The sequence below is a fragment of the Tachypleus tridentatus genome, chromosome 13 (assembly GCF_004210375.1).
Source record: "Tachypleus tridentatus isolate NWPU-2018 chromosome 13, ASM421037v1, whole genome shotgun sequence".
Lineage (NCBI taxonomy): Eukaryota > Metazoa > Arthropoda > Merostomata > Xiphosura > Limulidae > Tachypleus > Tachypleus tridentatus.
This window is the reverse complement of record NC_134837.1, coordinates 170,168,319-170,192,005: the sequence shown is the minus strand read 5'-3', so window position 1 is coordinate 170,192,005 and position 23,687 is coordinate 170,168,319. Positions and strand designations below refer to the sequence as shown.

At 31.2% G+C, this 23,687-nt stretch overlaps 4 non-coding genes across 4 annotated transcripts; all 4 read left to right on the top strand.

Moving 5' to 3' along the window:
* Window positions 1-449: 449 nt before the first annotated feature.
* Window positions 450-521, top strand: TRNAM-CAU (transfer RNA methionine (anticodon CAU)). Its single transcript has one exon. It is a non-coding gene; the product is annotated as a tRNA-Met (tRNA).
* Window positions 522-3,265: 2,744 nt separating this feature from the next.
* TRNAM-CAU (transfer RNA methionine (anticodon CAU)) lies at window positions 3,266-3,337 on the top strand. The gene has a single exon. It is a non-coding gene; the product is annotated as a tRNA-Met (tRNA).
* Window positions 3,338-6,085: 2,748 nt separating this feature from the next.
* On the top strand, window positions 6,086-6,157 carry TRNAM-CAU (transfer RNA methionine (anticodon CAU)). The gene has a single exon. It is a non-coding gene; the product is annotated as a tRNA-Met (tRNA).
* A 2,751-nt stretch (window positions 6,158-8,908) lies between these two features.
* On the top strand, window positions 8,909-8,980 carry TRNAM-CAU (transfer RNA methionine (anticodon CAU)). Its single transcript has one exon. It is a non-coding gene; the product is annotated as a tRNA-Met (tRNA).
* Window positions 8,981-23,687: the final 14,707 nt, after the last annotated feature.

Genomic DNA, 23,687 nt, shown 5'->3' with positions numbered 1-23,687 from the left:
TTATCTATACTTCTTACACATTACTAGAATTTTAAATATCCTGAAAATACGTGTTTGTCATTAGTTTCGAAATCGCAGATATAATACATATCGTTGAAAAGAGAGAATCACAGTATCAAAAATTTCGTTCAAGGACAAGTATTGGAAGATTAATCGACTTGAAATAGCTCGAATAGACGTATAATAGGAAAGCCAAAATTTTATCGTAATGTTATTGTGATAAGACTTTTTTATCGTTTCTAAGAAATTTAACAAGGAAGTTAGTAGATAAGGTCTGAAATATCTCGTACGCGATAATTATTTCCAAAGCAATTCGAGACCATACAAGGTTTATGAATGAAACAATTTACACCTTCATGAAAAGTGCCCATTAGAAACAACGAACATCAATATATTTTATAGCATAAAGTATTTTTTTATGAACTTTTATAGTAAAGATGAACTAACGAAGCAGAGTGGCGCAGTGGGAGCGTGCTGGGCCCATAACCCAGAGGTCCGTGGATCGAAACCACGCTCTGCTACGTTGTTTTCTCTTTTTTTAAATATCGCAAAGAAAGGCACGAAAACAAAACGACAAACTCTAGACCTGAGGCTAAACATGAAGCTTCAAATCACTACATTTTTGTTCAATTCCAACGAAAATTTCTAGTAAAATTTCAAACGTAAAAGAACTGTAAAGAAAAGACGGTGAACTTCTAAGTTTTCTATATCTACTAAAAGTTATATATACTTCTAAACAATAAATGTATAAACCGTTTAGTTATCATATTGGGACTTTTCCGCATTGTAGCTGATTAAGAATAAAGGCTATTAAGATGTCATTTGCACAAAATAGAAGAAACAGAATATAAAGATTCAAATTTAGAAATATCTGATGGTGAAAATAGTGATAAACAACGAAAGTAGAGAGTGCGTTAAACTAATTCACTTTCAACAGACTAAGTTGGGGAATTTGTGAATTCCGTTACTTCTCTTTGTAAGATTTTCTGAGTAGCACGCAGAGGACTTAATATAAAAAAAATTATAAACAATAGAAATTCACTTGTAAATGTAGTATAGAATGAAAGCTGATTTATATTAAACGGTATTCGTCTGCATGATATGGCAATTTCTATAAAATTAACGTATCTTTAAAAGTAAATAAAAACGAAAACCCAAATCGTATAGAGAAAGAATCGCCACACTTCTCCAAATACGACATTATCATCATTTACAAAAAAATAAATTATTTGTCCCAATGTTTTCGAATTTATTAGGAAGTTTGAAAGTCTCATTATTTAGAACGTCTCCAGTCACATACTTAGAAGTTACTGTTGAAAGTTTAAATAAAACTTCACAAATATCGAATAATGTTGATAGAGTAATTAAAACCTTAATAATAATACACTACGTTACATTTTTTTCTTTTTCTTCTTCCTGAGCAGAAAGTGTTATTCCCAAAAGCTTATGTCTAAAGTAAACGGAAAAGACCTATTTTTCTCTTCAAACATTGTTTTTTGTGACTTGGTCGCTTGTAAAGAAAACATTATGGAAGATTACGTTTGGGGCTGATACTTGAAAGTGATTTGCATTAGAGTCGCAAATCTCGAAAAACTATTCTATTCTAAACATTTTTATATAAATTTAGTGTAAATACATATAAATCTTGGTTCATATGTTGTATTATTCACACATTATGTAAATGAAAATGTGTAGCTCTGCCCGTTTTTACATATAAAATAGGTTAATTTCTGAATTTCCTTAACCAATTAACGAAAGCAAAGTTTGAAGAAGAAAATGGCGATTTTCTTTACTTTTACAATATAAGCAATTGAGAAATGACACCACTCAGGAACAAAATTTGTTTTACGTAGTGTTATATACCTTTCATGTGACAAATGTCTACAAATACATTAAGTTTACTAAAACGGATTATCAAACACGACTTTGTCACTAACCTGTTAAACTTTCCATTTCATCCATTAGAAAAACAACACAAGTACTTGAAATTATTCACGATCGGTTAAAATATATGTTTCTAACTTTACCGAGAATCTTAAGTCTTTTCTTTTAGACACGTTCAACGTTTCCAAATGACATTTTGTTAGTGTCCAGAAAGTACAAACTTCGATTTTTCTTTATTGGGGACAATAACATCGTCGAATTGTTTCAAAGAGGGAAACGACACGTTAAAAAACTTACTATGTGAATAGTGTGTCGTGCGTATTTATTTTCATTCTCACGTAACTCACGAAGTGATAGTTTCGTTAATTGGTTGTGAACCAATCTGAACAAAAGTAGGTACGTTTTAGTCACAAAGCGTAAGGAATAGAGCAACGTTTGATTATGTGAGAAATCGTAAATAAACTTCCCATAGGTTTTCACATTTGTCTTTTGTGTCATTCTGTCTAACAACAGCTGTTATTAAACGAGTAAGAATAGAAAACACTGAATAACGAGAAAGGAAAACACATATGTGCTGACACGATTCCTAGTTTTATTTTAATTCGTTCTATATCCTCATGAAATAAGAATCGTTAGTGATGTCGTTCGCTACACATAAACTGTTTTCAAAATAAAATTTAGAAAATATCTAAAACGCTATCAGAAAAGTTTAAAAACCGTAAACTTGATGTTCTTTATTTATGTTTCCTCTGTCGTTATTTTCGTTATTTAGTTAAATTTTGTATTATATGAAGACCTAATCATCATTCTTTGCTTTTGTTGTAAACATTTAACCGACGATATCTCAATGCTTTCAGCAAAGCGTTACTTTTCATAAACTTTGTAGTTGGCGGAACTCTTGACATGTATTACAAAACATATCCATACAAAATTTTATCTATACTTCTTACACATTACTAGAATTTTAAATATCCTGAAAATACGTGTTTGTCATTAGTTTCGAAATCGCAGATATAATACATATCGTTGAAAAGAGAGAATCACAGTATCAAAAATTTCGTTCAAGGACAAGTATTGGAAGATTAATCGACTTGAAATAGCTCGAATAGACGTATAATAGGAAAGCCAAAATTTTATCGTAATGTTATTGTGATAAGACTTTTTATCGTTTCTAAGAAATTTAACAAGGAAGTTAGTAGATAAGGTCTGAAATATCTCGTACGCGATAATTATTTCCAAAGCAATTCGAGACCATACAAGGTTTATGAATGAAACAATTTACACCTTCATGAAAAGTGCCCATTAGAAACAACGAACATCAATATATTTTATAGCATAAAGTATTTTTTTATGAACTTTTATAGTAAAGATGAACTAACGAAGCAGAGTGGCGCAGTGGGAGCGTGCTGGGCCCATAACCCAGAGGTCCGTGGATCGAAACCACGCTCTGCTACGTTGTTTTCTCTTTTTTTAAATATCGCAAAGAAAGGCACGAAAACAAAACGACAAACTCTAGACCTGAGGCTAAACATGAAGCTTCAAATCACTACATTTTTGTTCAATTCCAACGAAAATTTCTAGTAAAATTTCAAACGTAAAAGAACTGTAAAGAAAAGACGGTGAACTTCTAAGTTTTCTATATCTACTAAAAGTTATATATACTTCTAAACAATAAATGTATAAACCGTTTAGTTATCATATTGGGACTTTTCCGCATTGTAGCTGATTAAGAATAAAGGCTATTAAGATGTCATTTGCACAAAATAGAAGAAACAGAATATAAAGATTCAAATTTAGAAATATCTGATGGTGAAAATAGTGATAAACAACGAAAGTAGAGAGTGCGTTAAACTAATTCACTTTCAACAGACTAAGTTGGGGAATTTGTGAATTCCGTTACTTCTCTTTGTAAGATTTTCTGAGTAGCACGCAGAGGACTTAATATAAAAAAAATTATAAACAATAGAAATTCACTTGTAAATGTAGTATAGAATGAAAGCTGATTTATATTAAACGGTATTCGTCTGCATGATATGGCAATTTCTATAAAATTAACGTATCTTTAAAAGTAAATAAAAACGAAAACCCAAATCGTATAGAGAAAGAATCGCCACACTTCTCCAAATACGACATTATCATCATTTACAAAAAAATAAATTATTTGTCCCAATGTTTTCGAATTTATTAGGAAGTTTGAAAGTCTCATTATTTAGAACGTCTCCAGTCACATACTTAGAAGTTACTGTTGAAAGTTTAAATAAAACTTCACAAATATCGAATAATGTTGATAGAGTAATTAAAACCTTAATAATAATACACTACGTTACATTTTTTTCCTTTTTTCTTTTCCTGAGCAGAAAGTGTTATTCCCAAAAGCTTATGTCTAAAGTAAACGGAAAAGACCTATTTTTCTCTTCAAACATTGTTTTTTGTGACTTGGGCGCTTGTAAAGAAAACATTATGGAAGATTACGTTTGGGGCTGATACTTGAAAGTGATTTGCATTAGAGTCGCAAATCTCGAAAAACTATTCTATTCTAAACATTTTTATATAAATTTAGTGTAAATACATATAAATCTTGGTTCATATGTTGTATTATTCACACATTATGTAAATGAAAATGTGTAGCTCTGCCCGTTTTTACATATAAAATAGGTTAATTTCTGAATTTCCTTAACCAATTAACGAAAGCAAAGTTTGAAGAAGAAAATGGCGATTTTCTTTACTTTTACAATATAAGCAATTGAGAAATGACACCACTCAGGAACAAAATTTGTTTTACGTAGTGTTATATACCTTTCATGTGACAAATGTCTACAAATACATTAAGTTTACTAAAACGGATTATCAAACACGACTTTGTCACTAACCTGTTAAACTTTCCATTTCATCCATTAGAAAAACAACACAAGTACTTGAAATTATTCACGATCGGTTAAAATATATGTTTCTAACTTTACCGAGAATCTTAAGTCTTTTTCTTTTAGACACGTTCAACGTTTCCAAATGACATTTTGTTAGTGTCCAGAAAGTACAAACTTCGATTTTTCTTTATTGGGGACAATAACATCGTCGAATTGTTTCAAAGAGGGAAACGACACGTTAAAAAACTTACTATGTGAATAGTGTGTCGTGCGTATTTATTTTCATTCTCACGTAACTCACGAAGTGATAGTTTCGTTAATTGGTTGTGAACCAATCTGAACAAAAGTAGGTACGTTTTAGTCACAAAGCGTAAGGAATAGAGCAACGTTTGATTATGTGAGAAATCGTAAATAAACTTCCCATAGGTTTTCACATTTGTCTTTTGTGTCATTCTGTCTAACAACAGCTGTTATTAAACGAGTAAGAATAGAAAACACTGAATAACGAGAAAGGAAAACACATATGTGCTGACACGATTCCTAGTTTTATTTTAATTCGTTCTATATCCTCATGAAATAAGAATCGTTAGTGATGTCGTTCGCTACACATAAACTGTTTTTCAAAATAAAATTTAGAAAATATCTAAAACGCTATCAGAAAAAGTTTAAAAACCGTAAACTTGATGTTCTTTATTTATGTTTCCTCTGTCGTTATTTTCGTTATTTAGTTAAATTTTGTATTATATGAAGACCTAATCATCATTCTTTGCTTTTGTTGTAAACATTTAACCGACGATATCTCAATGCTTTCAGCAAAGCGTTACTTTTCATAAACTTTGTAGTTGGCGGAACTCTTGACATGTATTACAAAACATATCCATACAAAATTTTATCTATACTTCTTACACATTACTAGAATTTTAAATATCCTGAAAATACGTGTTTGTCATTAGTTTCGAAATCGCAGATATAATACATATCGTTGAAAAGAGAGAATCACAGTATCAAAAATTTCGTTCAAGGACAAGTATTGGAAGATTAATCGACTTGAAATAGCTCGAATAGACGTATAATAGGAAAGCCAAAATTTTATCGTAATGTTATTGTGATAAGACTTTTTATCGTTTCTAAGAAATTTAACAAGGAAGTTAGTAGATAAGGTCTGAAATATCTCGTACGCGATAATTATTTCCAAAGCAATTCGAGACCATACAAGGTTTATGAATGAAACAATTTACACCTTCATGAAAAGTGCCCATTAGAAACAACGAACATCAATATATTTTATAGCATAAAGTATTTTTTTATGAACTTTTATAGTAAAGATGAACTAACGAAGCAGAGTGGCGCAGTGGGAGCGTGCTGGGCCCATAACCCAGAGGTCCGTGGATCGAAACCACGCTCTGCTACGTTGTTTTCTCTTTTTTTAAATATCGCAAAGAAAGGCACGAAAACAAAACGACAAACTCTAGACCTGAGGCTAAACATGAAGCTTCAAATCACTACATTTTTGTTCAATTCCAACGAAAATTTCTAGTAAAATTTCAAACGTAAAAGAACTGTAAAGAAAAGACGGTGAACTTCTAAGTTTTCTATATCTACTAAAAGTTATATATACTTCTAAACAATAAATGTATAAACCGTTTAGTTATCATCTTGGTACTTTTCCGCATTGTAGCTGATTAAGAATAAAGGCTATTAAGATGTCATTTGCACAAAATAGAAGAAACAGAATATAAAGATTCAAATTTAGAAATATCTGATGGTGAAAATAGTGATAAACAACGAAAGTAGAGAGTGCGTTAAACTAATTCACTTTCAACAGACTAAGTTGGGGAATTTGTGAATTCCGTTACTTCTCTTTGTAAGATTTTCTGAGTAGCACGCAGAGGACTTAATATAAAAAAAATTATAAACAATAGAAATTCACTTGTAAATGTAGTATAGAATGAAAGCTGATTTATATTAAACGGTATTCGCCTGCATGATATGGCAATTTCTATAAAATTAACGTATCTTTAAAAGTAAATAAAAACGAAAACCCAAATCGTATAGAGAAAGAATCGCCACACTTCTCCAAATACGACATTATCATCATTTACAAAAAAATAAATTATTTGTCCCAATGTTTTCGAATTTATTAGGAAGTTTGAAAGTCTCATTATTTAGAACGTCTCCAGTCACATACTTAGAAGTTACTGTTGAAAGTTTAAATAAAACTTCACAAATATCGAATAATGTTGATAGAGTAATTAAAACCTTAATAATAATACACTACGTAACATTTTTTTCCTTTTTCTTCTTCCTGAGCAGAAAGTGTTATTCCCAAAAAGCTTATGTCTAAAGTAAACGGAAAAGACCTATTTTTCTCTTCAAACATTGTTTTTTGTGACTTGGGCGCTTGTAAAGAAAACATTATGGAAGATTACGTTTGGGGGCTGATACTTGAAAGTGATTTGCATTAGAGTCGCAAATCTCGAAAAACTATTCTATTCTAAACATTTTTATATAAATTTAGTGTAAATACATATAAATCTTGGTTCATATGTTGTATTATTCACACATTATGTAAATGAAAATGTGTAGCTCTGCCCGTTTTTACATATAAAATAGGTTAATTTCTGAATTTCCTTAACCAATTAACGAAAGCAAAGTTTGAAGAAGAAAATGGCGATTTTCTTTACTTTTACAATATAAGCAATTGAGAAATGACACCACTCAGGAACAAAATTTGTTTTACGTAGTGTTATATACCTTTCATGTGACAAATGTCTACAAATACATTAAGTTTACTAAAACGGATTATCAAACACGACTTTGTCACTAACCTGTTAAACTTTCCATTTCATCCATTAGAAAAACAACACAAGTACTTGAAATTATTCACGATCGGTTAAAATATATGTTTCTAACTTTACCGAGAATCTTAAGTCTTTTTCTTTTAGACACGTTCAACGTTTCCAAATGACATTTTGTTAGTGTCCAGAAAGTACAAACTTCGATTTTTCTTTATTGGGGACAATAACATCGTCGAATTGTTTCAAAGAGGGAAACGACACGTTAAAAAACTTACTATGTGAATAGTGTGTCGTGCGTATTTATTTTCATTCTCACGTAACTCACGAAGTGATAGTTTCGTTAATTGGTTGTGAACCAATCTGAACAAAAGTAGGTACGTTTTAGTCACAAAGCGTAAGGAATAGAGCAACGTTTGATTATGTGAGAAATCGTAAATAAACTTCCCATAGGTTTTCACATTTGTCTTTTGTGTCATTCTGTCTAACAACAGCTGTTATTAAACGAGTAAGAATAGAAAACACTGAATAACGAGAAAGGAAAACACATATGTGCTGACACGATTCCTAGTTTTATTTTAATTCGTTCTATATCCTCATGAAATAAGAATCGTTAGTGATGTCGTTCGCTACACATAAACTGTTTTTCAAAATAAAATTTAGAAAATATCTAAAACGCTATCAGAAAAAGTTTAAAAACCGTAAACTTGATGTTCTTTATTTATGTTTCCTCTGTCGTTATTTTCGTTATTTAGTTAAATTTTGTATTATATGAAGACCTAATCATCATTCTTTGCTTTTGTTGTAAACATTTAACCGACGATATCTCAATGCTTTCAGCAAAGCGTTACTTTTCATAAACTTTGTAGTTGGCGGAACTGTTGACATGTATTACAAAACATATCCATACAAAATTTTATCTATACTTCTTACACATTACTAGAATTTTAAATATCCTGAAAATACGTGTTTGTCATTAGTTTCGAAATCGCAGATATAATACATATCGTTGAAAAGAGAGAATCACAGTATCAAAAATTTCGTTCAAGGACAAGTATTGGAAGATTAATCGACTTGAAATAGCTCGAATAGACGTATAATAGGAAAGCCAAAATTTTATCGTAATGTTATTGTGATAAGACTTTTTATCGTTTCTAAGAAATTTAACAAGGAAGTTAGTAGATAAGGTCTGAAATATCTCGTACGCGATAATTATTTCCAAAGCAATTCGAGACCATACAAGGTTTATGAATGAAACAATTTACACCTTCATGAAAAGTGCCCATTAGAAACAACGAACATCAATATATTTTATAGCATAAAGTATTTTTTTTATGAACTTTTATAGTAAAGATGAACTAACGAAGCAGAGTGGCGCAGTGGGAGCGTGCTGGGCCCATAACCCAGAGGTCCGTGGATCGAAACCACGCTCTGCTACGTTGTTTTCTCTTTTTTTAAATATCGCAAAGAAAGGCACGAAAACAAAACGACAAACTCTAGACCTGAGGCTAAACATGAAGCTTCAAATCACTACATTTTTGTTCAATTCCAACGAAAATTTCTAGTAAAATTTCAAACGTAAAAGAACTGTAAAGAAAAGACGGTGAAATTCTAAGTTTTCTATATCTACTAAAAGTTATATATACTTCTAAACAATAAATGTATAAACCGTTTAGTTATCATCTTGGTACTTTTCCGCATTGTAGCTGATTAAGAATAAAGGCTATTAAGATGTCATTTGCACAAAATAGAAGAAACAGAATATAAAGATTCAAATTTAGAAATATCTGATGGTGAAAATAGTGATAAACAACGAAAGTAGAGAGTGCGTTAAACTAATTCACTTTCAACAGACTAAGTTGGGGAATTTGTGAATTCCGTTACTTCTCTTTGTAAGATTTTCTGAGTAGCACGCAGAGGACTTAATATAAAAAAAATTATAAACAATAGAAATTCACTTGTAAATGTAGTATAGAATGAAAGCTGATTTATATTAAACGGTATTCGCCTGCATGATATGGCAATTTCTATAAAATTAACGTATCTTTAAAAGTAAATAAAAACGAAAACCCAAATCGTATAGAGAAAGAATCGCCACACTTCTCCAAATACGACATTATCATCATTTACAAAAAAATAAATTATTTGTCCCAATGTTTTCGAATTTAATAGGAAGTTTGAAAGTCTCATTATTTAGAACGTCTCCAGTCACATACTTAGAAGTTACTGTTGAAAGTTTGAATAAAACTTCACAAATATCGAATAATGTTGATAGAGTAATTAAAACCTTAATAATAATACACTACGTAACATTTTTTCATTTTTTCTTTTCCTGAGCAGAAAGTGTTATTCCCAAAAGCTTATGTCTAAAGTAAACGGAAAAGACCTATTTTTTTCTTCAAACATTGTTTTTTGTGACCTGGGCCCTTGTAAAGAAAACATTATGGAAGATTACGTTTGGGGCCTGATACGTGAAAGTGATTTGCATTAGAGTCGCAAATCTCGAAAAACTATTCTATTCTAAACATTTTATATAAATTTAGTGTAAATACATATAAATCTTGGTTCATATGTTGTATTATTCACACATTATGTAAATGAAAATGTGTAGCTCTGCCCGTTTTACATATAAAATAGGTTAATTTCTGAATTTCCTTAACCAATTAACGAAAGCAAAGTTTGAAGAAGAAAATGGCGATTTTCTTTACTTTTACAATATAAGCAATTGAGAAATGACACCACTCAGGAACAAAATTTGTTTTACGTAGTGTTATATACCTTTCATGTGACAAATGTCTACAAATACATTAAGTTTACTAAAACGGATTATCAAACACGACTTTGTCACTAACCTGTTAAACTTTCCATTTCATCCATTAGAAAAACAACACAAGTACTTGAAATTATTCACGATCGGTTAAAATATATAATTCTAACTTTACCGAGAATCTTAAGTCTTTTCTTTTAGACACGTTCAACGTTTCCAAATGACATTTTGTTAGTGTCCAAAAAGTACAAACTTCGATTTTTCTTTATTGGGGACAATAACATCGTCGAATTGTTTCAAAGAAGGAAACGACACGTTAAAAACTTACTATGTGAATAGTGTGTCGTGCGTATTTATTTTCATTCTCACGTAACTCACGAAGTGATAGTTTCGTTAATTGGTTGTGAACCAATCTGAACGAAAAGTAGGTACGTTTTAGTCACAAAGCGTAAGGAATAGAGCAACGTTTGATTATGTGAGAAATCGTAAATAAACTTCCCATAGGTTTTCACATTTGTCTTTTGTGTCATTCTGTCTAACAACAGCTGTTATTAAACGAGTAAGAATAGAAAACACTGAATAACGAGAAAGGAAAACACATATGTGCTGACACGATTCCTAGTTTTATTTTAATTCGATCTATATCCTCATGAAATATAAATCGTTAGTGATGTCGTTCGCTACACATAAACTGTTTTTCAAAATAAAATTTAGAAAATATCTAAAACGCTATCAGAAAAAGTTTAAAAACCGTAAACTTGATGTTCTTTATTTATGTTTCCTCTGTCGTTATTTTGGTTATTTAGTTAAATTTTGTATTATATGAAGACCTAATCATCATTTTTTACTTTTGTTGTAAACCTTTAACCGACGATATCTCAATGCTTTCAGCAAAGCGTTACTTTTCATAAACTTTGTAGTTGGCGGAACTGTTGACATGTATTACAAAAACATATCCATACAAAATTTTATCCCTACTTCTTACACATTACTAGAATTTTAAATATCCTGAAAATACGTGTTTGTCATTAGTTTCGAAATCGCAGATATAATACATATCGTTGAAAAGAGAGAATCACAGTATCAAAAATTTCGTTCAAGGACAAGTATTGGAAGATTAATCGACTTGAAATAGCTCGAATAGACTTATAATAGGAAAGCCAAAATTTTATGGTAAAGTTATTGTGATAAGAGTTTTTATCGTTTCTAAGAAATTTAACAAGGAAGTCAGAAGATAAGGTCTGAAATATCTCGTACGCGATAATTATTTCCAAAGCAATTCGAGACCATACAAGGTTTATGAATGAAACAATTTACACCTTCATGAAAAGTGCCCATTAGAAACAACGAACATCAATATATTTTATTGCATAAAGTATTTTTTTTATGAACTTTTATATTAAAGGTGAATTAACGAAGCAGAGTGGCGCAGTGGGAGCGTGCTGCGCCCATAACCCAGAGATCCGAGGATCGAAACCACGCACTGCTACGTTGTTTTCTCTTATTTTTAAATATCGCAAAGAAAGGCACGAAAAGAATGCGACAAACTCTAGACCTTAGGTTTAACATGAAGCTTCAAATCACTACATTTTTGTTCAATTCCAACGAAAATTTCTAGTAAAATTTCAAACGTAAAAGAACTGTAAAGAAAAGACGGTGAAATTCTAAGGTTTCTAAATCTACTAAAAGTTATATATACTTCTAAACAATAAATGTATAAACCGTTTAGTTATCATCTTGGTACTTTTCCGCATTGTAGCTGATTAAGAATAAAGGCTATTAAGATGTCATTTGCACAAAATAGAAGAAACAGAATATAAAGATTCAAATTTAGAAATATCTGATGGTGAAAATAGTGATAAACAACGAAAGTAGAGAGTGCGTTAAACTAATTCACTTTCAACAGACTAAGTTGGGGAATTTGTGAATTCCGTTACTTCTCTTTGTAAGATTTTCTGAGTAGCACGCAGAGGACTTAATATAAAAAAAATTATAAACAATAGAAATTCACTTGTAAATGTAGTATAGAATGAAAGCTGATTTATATTAAACGGTATTCGCCTGCATGATATGGCAATTTCTATAAAATTAACGTATCTTTAAAAGTAAATAAAAACGAAAACCCAAATCGTATAGAGAAAGAATCGCCACACTTCTCCAAATACGACATTATCATCATTTACAAAAAAATAAATTATTTGTCCCAATGTTTTCGAATGTAATAAAAAGTTTCAAAGTCTCATTATTTAGAACGTCTCCAGTCACATACTTAGAAGTTATTGTTGAAAGTTTAAATAAAACTTCACAAATATCGAATAATGTTGATTGAGTAATTAAAACCTTAATAATAATACACTACGTTACATTTTTTTTCCTTTTTCTTTTTCCTGAGCAGAAAGTGTTATTCCCAAAAAGCTTATGTCTAAAGTAAACTGAAAAGACCTATTTTTCTCTTCAAACATTGTTTTTTGTGACCTGGGCGCTTGTAAAGAAAACATTATGGAAGATTACGTTTGGGGCTGATACGTAAAAGTGATTTGCATTAGAGTCGGAAATCTCGAAAAACTATTCTATTCTAAACAATTTTATATAAATTTAGTGTAAATACATATAAATCTTGGTTCATATGTTGTATTATTCACACATTATGTAAATGAAAATGTGCAACTCTGCCCGTTTTTACATATAAAATAGGTTAATTTCTGAATTTCCTTAACCAATTAACGAAAGCAAAGTTTGAAGAAGAAAATGGCGATTTTCTTTACTTTTACAATATAAGCAATTGAGAAAAAACACCACTCAGGAACAAAATTTGTGTTACGTAGTGTTATATACCTTTCATGTGACAAATGTCTACAAATACATTAAGTTTACTAAAACGGATTATCAAACACGACTTTGTCACTAACCTGTTAAACTTTCCATTTCATCCATTAGAAAAACAACACAAGTACTTGAAATTATTCACGATCGGTTAAAATATATGTTTCTAACTTTACCGAGAATCTTAAGTCTTTTTCTTTTAGACACGTTCAACGTTTCCAAATGACATTTCGTTAGTGTCCAAAAAGTACAAACTTCGATTTTTTTTTATTGGGGACAATAACATCGTCGAATTGTTTCAAAGAAGGAAACGACACGTTAAAAACTTACTATGTGAATAGTGTGTCGTGCGTATTTATTTTCATTCTCACGTTCATCACGAAGTGATAGTTTCGTTAAACGTGAACCAATCTTAACAAAAAGTAGGTACGTTTTAGTCACAAAGCGTAAGGAATAGAGCAACGTTTGATTATGTGAGAAATCGTAAAGAAACTTCCCATAGGTTTTCACATTTGTCTTCTGTGTCATTCTGTCTAACAACAGCTGTTATTAAACGAGTAAGAATGGAAAACACTGAATAACGAGAAAGGAAAACACATATGTGCTGACACGATTCCTAGTTTTATTTTAATTCGTTCTATATCCTCATGAAACAAGAATCGTTAGTGATGTCGTTCGCTACACATAAACTGTTTTTCAAAATAAAATTTAGAAAATATCTAAAACGCTATCAGAAAAAGTTTAAAAACCGTAAACTTGATGTTCTTTATTTATGTTTCCTCTGTCGTTATTTTCGTTATTTAGTTAAATTTTGTATTATATGAAGACCTAATCATCATTCTTTGCTTTTGTTGTAAACATTTAACCGACGATATCTCAATGCTTTCAGCAAAGCGTTACTTTTCATAAACTTTGTAGTTGGCGGAACTGTTGACATGTATTACAAAAACATATCCATACAAAATTTTATCCCTACTTCTTACACATTACTAGAATTTTAAATATCCTGAAAATACGTGTTTGTCATTAGTTTCGAAATCGCAGATATAATACATATCGTTGAAAAGAGAGAATCACAGTATCAAAAATTTCGTTCAAGGACAAGTATTGGAAGATTAATCGACTTGAAATAGCTCGAATAGACTTATAATAGGAAAGCCAAAATTTTATGGTAAAGTTATTGTGATAAGACTTTTTATCGTTTCTAAGAAATTTAACAAGGAAGTTAGTAGATAAGGTCTGAAATATCTCGTACGCGATAATTATTTCCAAAGCAATTCGAGACCATACAAGGTTTATGAATGAAACAATTTACACCTTCATGAAAAGTGCCCATTAGAAACAACGAACATCAATATATTTTATTGCATAAAGTATTTTTTATGAACTTTTATAGTAAAAATAAGCTAACGAAGCAGAGTGGCACAGTGGGAGCGTGCTGGGCCCATAAACCAGAGGTCCGTGGATCGAAACCACGATCTGCTACGTTGTTTTCTCTTATTTTAAATATCGCAAAGAAAGGCACGAAAAGAAAGTGACAAACTCTAGACCTGAGGGTTAAAATGAAGCTTCAAATCACTACATTTTTGTTAAATTCCAACGAAAATTTCTAGTAAAATTTCAAAGTAAAAGAACTGTAAAGAAAAGACGGTGAAGTTCTAAGGTTTCTAAATCTACTAAAAGTTATATATACTTCTAAACAATAAATGTATAAACCGTTTAGTTATCATCTTGGTACTTTTCCGCATTATAGCTGATTAAGAATAAAGGCTATTAAGATGTCATTTGCACGAAATAGAAGAAACAGAATATAAAGATACAAATTTAGAAATATGTGATGGTGAAAATAGTGATAAACAACGAAAGTAAAGAGTGCGTTAAACTAATTCACTTTCAACAGACTAAGTTGGGGAATTTGTGAATTCCGTTACTTCTCTTTGTAAGATTTTCTGAATAACACGCAGAGGACTTTATATAAAAAAAATTTTAAACAATATAAATTTACTTATAAATGTAGTATACAATGAAACCTGATTTATATTAAACGGTATTCGCCTGCATGATATGGCAATTTCTATAAAATTAAGGTAGCTTTAAAAGTAAATAAAAGCGAAAACCCAAAACGTATAGAGAAAGAATCGCCACACTTCTCCAAATACGAGATTATCATCATTTACAAAAAAATAAATTATTTGTCCCAATGTTTTCGAATGTAATAAAAAGTTTCAAAGTCTCATTATTTAGAACGTCTCCAGTCACATACTTAGAAGTTATTGTTGAAAGTTTAAATAAAACTTCACAAATATCGAATAATGTTGATTGAGTAATTAAAACCTTAATAATAATACACTACGTAACATTTTTTTCATTTTTCTTTTTCCTGAGCAGAAAGTATTATTCCCCAAAAGCTTATGACTAAAGTAAACGGAAAAGACCTATTTTTTTCTTCAAACATTGTTTTTTGTGACCTGGGCGCTTGTAAAGAAAACATTATGGAAGATTTCGTTTGGGGGCAGATACGTAAAAGTGATTTGTATTAGAGTCGGAAATCTCGAAAAACTATTCTATTCTAAACATTTTTATATAAATTTAGTGTAAATACATATAAATCTTGGTTCATTTGTTGTATTATTCACACATTATGTAAATGAAAATGTGCAACTCTGCCCGTTTTTACATATAAAATAGCTTAATTTCTGAATTTCCTTAAGCAATTAACGAAAGCAAAGTTTGAAGGAGAAAATGGCGATTTTCTTTACTTTTACAATATAAGCAATTAAGAAATAACACCACTCAGGAACAAAATTTGTGTTACGTAGTGTTTTATACCTTTCATGTGACAAATGTCTACAAATACATTAAGTTTACTAAAACGGATTATGAAACACGACTTTGTCACTAACCTGTTAAACTTTCCATTTCATCCATTAGAAAAACAACACAAGTACTTGAAATTATTCACGATCGGTTAAAATATATGTTTCTAACTTTACCGAGAATCGTAAGTCTTTTTCTTTTAGACACGTTCAACGTTTCCAAATGACATTTCGTTAGTGTCCAAAAAGTACACACCTCGATTTTTCTTTATTGAGGACAATAACATCGTCGAATTGTTTCAAAGAAGGAAACGACACGTTAAAAACTTACTATGTGAATAGTGTGTCGTGCGTTTTTATTTTCATTCTCACGTTCCTCACGAAGTGATAGTTTCGTTAAACGTGAACCAATCTGAACAAAAAGTAGGTACGTTTTAGTCACAAAGCGTAAGATATAGAGCAACGTTTGATAATGTGAGAAATCGTAAAGAAACTTCCCATAGGGTTTCACATTTGTCTTCTGTGTCATTCTGTCTAACAACAGCTGTTATTAAACGAGTAAGAAAAGAAAACACATATTATGTGATGACACGATTCCTAGTTTCATTTTAATTCGTTCTATATCATCATGAAACAAGAATCGTTAGTGATGACGTTCGCTACCCATAAACTGTTTTTCAAAATAAAACTTAGAAAATATCTAAAACGCTATCAGAAAAAGTTTAAAAACCGTAAACTTGATGTTCTTTTTTTATGTTTCCTCTGTCGTTATTTTCGTTTTTTAGTTAAATTTTGTATTATATGAAGACCTAATCATCATTCTTTGGTTTTGTGTAAACATTTAACCGACGATATCTCAATGCTTTCAACAAAGCGTTACTTTTCATAAACTTTGTAGTTGGCGGAACTGTTGACATGTATTACAAAAACATATCCATACAAAATTTTATCCCTACTTCTTACACATTACTAGAATTTTAAATATCCTGAAAATACGTGTTTGTCATTAGTTTCGAAATCGCAGATATAATACATATCGTTCAAAATAGAGAATCATAGTATCAAAAATTTCGTTCAATGACAAGTTTTGGAAGATTAATCGACTTGAAATAGCTCGTATAGTTGTATAATAGGAAAGCCAAAATTTTATCGTAATGTTATTGTGATAAGACTCTTTATCGTTTCTAGGAAATTTAACAAGGAATTTAGTGGATAAGCTTTAATATATCTTGTACGCGATAGTTATTTCCAAATAATTCGAGACGATAGAAGGTTTTTGAAAGAAACAATTTTCATATTCCTAAGACGGTATCGTTAAAGAGAACCCAAATCAGGATATTTTATAGTATAAAGTACTTATTTCATGAACTTTTGTAGTAAATATATAGAAACGAAATAGAGTGTTTCTTTGGGATCCAATTTCTTTACTTTTACAATATAAACAATGCAGAAATAACATTATACTATTCTGGAACAAAGTTTCTGTTAAATAGTTTTATCCTCGCAACTCGTATAAAGCACAAACTTTATTTTTAGCTAATATATCGTTGTTTAGTAAGCGACGCATCAAATATTAGAAATGTGCGAAGGTAAAATCCAGCTTACACGAAAAAGGTAAAACTGATGCGTAACTTTTCAATGGGAACTTTTACCACATTTAGTTTTAAATTAATCATGAACTGACATAGGACATTGTAATGTAAAACTATTTTCTGTCACCATTTATAGGCTTAAAGATCTCTTTTACGCTACTATTATTTTCGAGCTGATTTACTGAACAAAGAGAATATCGCTATACGTTTTGCATGTTTAGCTTTTGGAGGCTTTTATCTGTTACAGTCAACCAACCTTCTTTTGAAAGGTATTTTTTATGTTATGGCTGAAGCTTATGTGCTTTTGTCCGTTTAATCTCCATTATACACTGCCAAGGTTGATAATACGGACAGCAAGTTCTAAAATTAATAGTACTTCAATGAAATAATTCAGTAAGACATCTTAGTGATATTTTCTTTTCCTATAGATTTCTATTTCATCACAGTTTGCTGGTTTCTTTGCCATTTTGTGTAAAATATCTTCATATCCTTTGCTAGAAGCTTCCGAAATTTAACCACAACGTCCTGGTCCACTTACTCTAGGTTATTTATGGGAGAATGTTTTAAGCACTATTAAAAACAACAAAAAACATGTCTTCAAACATTATTTACTGGAATGGTTAAAAAAGCTTTAACCCGGTAGAAATGAAATTATGGTTAAGAACTTGGTTTCAGATTTAATGTTAAAGACTGTTGGTTACAGACTCGTAACATCTGAGTAGTTTTATACCTTCTTATTTATGGCCAGGTGGGTTAAGGTGTTCGACTCGTAATCTGAGGGTCACGGGTTCGAATCCTCGTTGCACCAACATTTTCGCTTTTTCAGCCGCGGGGCGCTATAATGTTAAGGTGGACCCCACCACTCGTTGGTAAAAGAGTAGTCCAAGAGTTGGCGATGGGTGGTGATGACTAGCTGCTTCTCCTCTAATCTTACACTGCTAAATTAGGGACGGCTAGCGTAGATAGACCTCATGTAGCTTTACGCAAATTATAAAAAAACCTTCTCATTACTTAAAGCAGTAATGGAAATTTTCTCAATTATTCTGTGCCTTGGTCTGGTTGTTAGGGCGCTCGACCTTTTGCGGAAATTAGTGTTTTAGTGTCAACAGTTAGTACTATCTCATGTTTTTTAGAATTGTAAAATGCAGTTTGAAGAAATGTAATAACTTTTCATAACCATTTAACTTGGCCTGATGGTTGAGGTGTTCGACTCACATCCTGGGGGCCAAGGGCTCAAAACCAATTAATGAACATGTCCGCCCTTTCAGCCATGGAGATGTTATAGTGTGATGGCCCAAAACATTATTATATTATAGCAGCCCAAGAGTTCACGGAAGGTGATTATGAATATCTGCCTTACCTCTATCTTATCTAAATTGAGGACGGTTAGTGCAAATAGCCGTTGAATAGTTTTGCACAATATTCAACAAAATAAGCAAGCAAACTCGATCATATGCAGTTAGATAAAAGTAGACACAACTTTACCATACTGAACCAATCTAAATCTTTGTTCAATATTGAGAAGATCTCTATCACCTATTGTACGTGAACTATATACGCAAAAACTAAAAAAGGTGCATTAACCTGTGCTCTATATAAACCTATGAAATGGTTTATATATGTTGATGACGCTTTTATTTTATTGTGGTATACTAAAGATAAAAACTACACAAGTTTCTTGAAAATCTTAGTAACTCATAATTACCAGTTCAATTCATCTTAGAAAAAGAACATAGTGGACATCTTCTATTTCTTTGCACAGCTGCAAGTAGAGATGGACACCATCTTCTAAACAAAGGCTTAGAGAAAACCTTTAAAGAACATTCAGTGTATTACTATCAATATAATCAAAGTTAATTGTATTTTTGCAGGTTAAGTTTCTAATTTAATCACTTATATTGTTATTTTGACCAGAGGGATGTTTGATGATTCAAGCTGGAGTAGAAAGTTATTAAAAATTGAGTTTGCTAACAAGGTATTCTTGGTCGACAAAATCGTTAAGTTCCTGTGTATGTTTAGTCAGTTTGTCTGTTATTATCAGACGGTTATTTCTGTGTTGTAATTTGTAATTTTACGTTTATGTTTATAACGTACAAGCTATGTGAAATTAGTATCATGATAAAACTCATCCACCAATAGAAACCACTCAAAGTTAGTTTCAGAAGTGAGATTATTTTGCTAAAAAACAATCAACTTCAAGGTGGTGATATGTGCTCAAAATTTGATGAAAAAGTTGCTGTATATAATGAAATAGTGGAAAAAAACAATTAAAGAGTTGGAAAACTGACAGAAGACCAACAAGAAAGAAACAGGCAGTTAAAAAATGAATAAGAGTGGATAAAACATCTGAAGAATGAATTTCTAAATGCAAGGATCAAACTAGCGACACCTCTTTCAACATCACTCGAGAATTCCAACATCAAGCATCAGTAAGTGTGGTGTATGAGAACCCATATGATGTACTACTGCTACAATTACTGTGTATCATCTATAACTCTAGCTACACTACTACTTTGTTAAATTATAAAATCGGCAGACCAATACAAGAACATCATCCAAACAAAGAACCATTACATTTTGGTGAAAAGACAATATGAGAGGTATATCAAGCAAATTTTGAAATAATTTACGATGTAATTAGATGGAATAATTAACACCAAGCTATTCATCTTGCTGAACATTAAAAAAATCGGCTTTAGTTACATTAAGCAATTTCCTAAAGAGAAGTGCAGTAACTAATATACCTGATGACTGAATGATGTTGACCTTAGACCTCAGTTTGTGAACCAAAATGCACTCTTTTTAACTGAAGCTTAAGAAGAGAGTTTTCTGATTCACAAACTGAAGCCTGAGATCAATGTCATTAAGTTATCAGGTAGATTATTTTTAAAATTTAAAATTTAAACCGTAATATTTACTATGCATTAGCGGTCATCTTATCAAATAGATTTCATTTATAACACCAGAAAATGTTTCTCAAGTAAAGTTTAGGAGGATTAAGGAAGAAAAAAGAGATCTTAACTGAGCTTGTGAAAGATGTGGAGAGATTTGTTCATTAACTTTATCCGAGTGCTCCACATGAACTGATGTATTTGTTGACATGAAACCATTTCGTATATGCCATAATTCACAAAGATATGTGAATTAGACTAAAATAAAATAGATACATCTATCTTTGAAGAAAGCTGTTACTTTTGTGGTAGACCTTGAATTAATTGAATTTGCAGCTAAACTATCATTAATATAACTCAAAAGATTAATTAACAACAGTTTTTTTTTAGAATAGATCAAACTATGTTACAGGACAGTAAAAATGTAGCTTAAAAGGCCATATTTCTAGACAATGTATACAAATGTCTTTGGAAAATAATAACCACCCCTTATAGAAGACAAGAAAAAGTAAACTAGCATAAATGTAGAAAACATGGAAATTACACCTGTCTCTGTGGTAAGTCATCCCCTAATTATATACCATGGATAAAGTATTTTGAGAATAAAAATAACTGTTCTGCCCAAGTTTAAATAAGGAGTAAATTGTATTATTTAAGGAAAACAGTTTATGGAGCGATTGATTCATTGATGGGAAGCTTGTAATATGATGATTAACACTGCTTCTACGAGAACAATAGTTCTGATTTGTCAATTAAAGTTGGTAATTTTTTCTAGAGATGAAGAAAGAAGAGGGACTGTTGCGAATGACAAATATTCATAAAATTTCAGCAAGAAGAAAGTTATAAGTCATTCTTATGGTGTGAAGCTTCTCTACACAGCATGATGTGTTGGATGTGGATACTGAGGAAGAACGCATTATGGGTATTAACTTCAAATATAAAAGGGAAGTTCTGTTCACTTCAGTTAGTTTTACAGCCTATGATTAACATAAAACATCGTTCACTGTTTGACGATTTCCTGATCAAAAGTTGGACTTTCAGTTGTAACAAGGACAGAAACACAAGATAACCAAGTTAATGTGCAATAGAGTCGCATACAGAAAAACTGGACATTTCAGGCCAAAAGTCATTCACCATGATTGTTTTTCGAAGTATAATGTGTCAGAAAATTGGCCAACTGGTAAATTTTTAGGGAAGGCTTCACTAGAAGTAATTTAACCTGCTTAAGAGACGTGATTGAAGTTCTAGTCGGATGTATTACCAAATAAGGACCGACATGGCCAGGTGGTTAAGGCACTCGATTCGTTATCCGAGGATCGCGGGTTCGAATCCCCGTCACACCAAACATGCTTGCTCTTTCAGTCGTGGAGGTGTTATAATGTGACGGTCAATCCCACTATTCGTTGGTAAAAGAGTAGTCGAAGAGTTGGTGGATGGGTGGTGATGACTAGCTGCCTTCCCTCTAGTCTTACACTACTAAATTAGGGACGGCTAGCAGATAACCCTCGTGTAGCTTTGCACGAAATACAAAAATAAACAAAGAAGCGAATTGATATAAACAAAGAGATGATAAAGAACAATATATCATCTTATCTTTGTATCATAAGTCAACAAAAATATTTGCTGGCTAGACAGTTTAAGAACAATAAATGAGTAAAACAATATTTTATTTAACTAATTATAATTTTGATTGCACTCTGTTTTACATAGTTAATTAATGATTGTAATGTTGTACGTATTTATGAAAGTTAATGTTGCTAATTGTCAAGAATTATTTTATTGTTAATTATGGAATATTTAAATTAATATGGCTTTGTTTTATTTGAGTAATAGGAATGTTCAGTGTATTTAACAGTTCAGGGGTTTACAAGGGGATGAGTACATTACGCTTAAATGGTTTTAGCCTAACCAATTCATTACACTCCATATCATATCATTAAGTTATGATCTATCTGATGTCATGCATCTTGACAACAGTTTTATTCCGTAGTTTTCATTGCCAAAGGCTCTGTCATATCAAAAGCTCACCACATCTTTATGCATGTTTTCCATAATCAATCTAGTATCTGAGTACAATGGTTTTCTAACACTTAATTCAACAGAAGAAATCCATTGGCACTGTGTTCAGTGACTTGACTAGTAAATATTCATACGAAATAATGTGAATACCGGTTTTAGTCTCCAACTACTTGAAGTATTAGGTTGAGGAATAATTCATGAGTGTTTTTAAATAATTTCATTCAAGCATTACATGCAAGACTATACAATACTTCAATGCATGAACATATTACACCCAACACATTTATTATAATACTTTAGTTCATGTAATACCTAGGTATATAGTATGCATTGTTTTAAACGAAATTGCAAGAAATTAAATGCGAAAAGCAAATGGTGTCGAAAATGCTCGATTTTGTCCACTTGACATTCCATTTAATGAGCTGAAAATGAAAGCAAATATTAAAAACATATGAAAATCAAACACACCATCTATTAGAGCAAAAAATTATCTACCAAATGACATGAAATATTTTGCGAAAGCGTTTCATTTATGAATATATTTTTTTAACTTGAAAAACGCTCACGAATTATTCCTCAACCCAATATATAACAATTCAACGGAAGACGTTACTAGAAGTCTTATCGTGATGAACACATATTCTGGTATTCTTATTTCTAGACAGAGATCTTCTTTGTTCATGTTGTATTCTGTTACCTGGACCAAGTGATTGAACTTAACTAGTGACTTTTGTTGTTGTTGTTTTTTTGTGTTCAAATCTGTTGTGTGACTCCATACTCTACTTATTATGCTAGGGTGTAATTTGTTGCGGGTGTATTTCTGAATGGTTCTCGTCTCCCGAGCTGACTTTATTCTTTTTTTCCAGTGTCATTAAGTGTAAAGGGATGCCTTGTCTTAAAAATTCTAAATCCCAGATCTGAACATATTTTTTATGGTCTGAGTATATGAATATTTTGCACCGGAAAAAGCTGTTACACATCCTTTGCAAAAGCAAATAATTTTTTGTGGTATCACACTATCTACAAAATGTAGTCCTGATATATTACATTATGCTGGAAGTTTAAATCGGCTTTGGTTGACACGTGACTTACTGATTTACATATTAAAATTGTTTCACTATAACGCACCCAATTCTGTACAATATGTTTTAAATTTAGACATTTGTATCGTTGTTTTAGAACACCCTAAGCGATGTAAAACGGGATAAGGCTAGAGTAAATAAGTATAGATTTGTG